Source organism: Penaeus monodon, chromosome 19 (assembly GCF_015228065.2).
Source record: "Penaeus monodon isolate SGIC_2016 chromosome 19, NSTDA_Pmon_1, whole genome shotgun sequence".
In the NCBI taxonomy this organism is placed as follows: Eukaryota; Metazoa; Arthropoda; class Malacostraca; order Decapoda; family Penaeidae; genus Penaeus; species Penaeus monodon.
This window is the reverse complement of record NC_051404.1, coordinates 39,988,694-39,989,443: the sequence shown is the minus strand read 5'-3', so window position 1 is coordinate 39,989,443 and position 750 is coordinate 39,988,694.

The following is a 750-nucleotide window of genomic DNA, read 5'->3' as shown; positions in this document are numbered from 1 at the left end:
TTCCCATTAAATAGATAGTTTCCTTGTTTACATATATCTAAAAGGTGAACTTAGGAAATTATTCAAGATTTTAAACACTTAAAGCAGTATTTTAGGTTATTTATATAAAAAATTCCCTCATTTAAGGAAACTGTGAAATTGGAAAAGAAAATATTGAATGCAATGAACAGCACTAACAATATAATCATGGAATTAAGTGGATAATGTATGTGCTCCAATAAATACACATTGATTAGCATGATTTTTTTGCCATTTAACAAAAGTTTAAAAGTCCATTAACTAATTCTAAAGTCCAGACCAACTGAATTTTAATGAAAGATTTGGATGTTTTTTTCAATTATTTAAAACTAATATTAGAGAACCGCATTTCAAGGTACCCATCAAGGGTTCCTTAAATAGTAAACTTGAATAGTTTGGAGCAGTTACACCTTGGCAATAATCAATAGGAACAATTCAAGAACATGATACTCATATTTTGGTTCATGTCAATAAACAGTATTGAATTTATGGTTCACAAACAAAATTATTGTATCTAATACCACATAAACATTTAAAAGCTGTTTCTGACTTAAACACTTAAAAATATTTTGATTATCTTTGTGAAAACCTTTAGTAATTACTATAAATCCCTGATTAAAAGAAAATTTAAGATTATTAATGAGTTTACCGAGTAAGCCTATCTATCATATATTTGCATTTATTACTATTTGGTGTTACCCATTTCTATTTATTCTGCCAGGCAAATTGTCA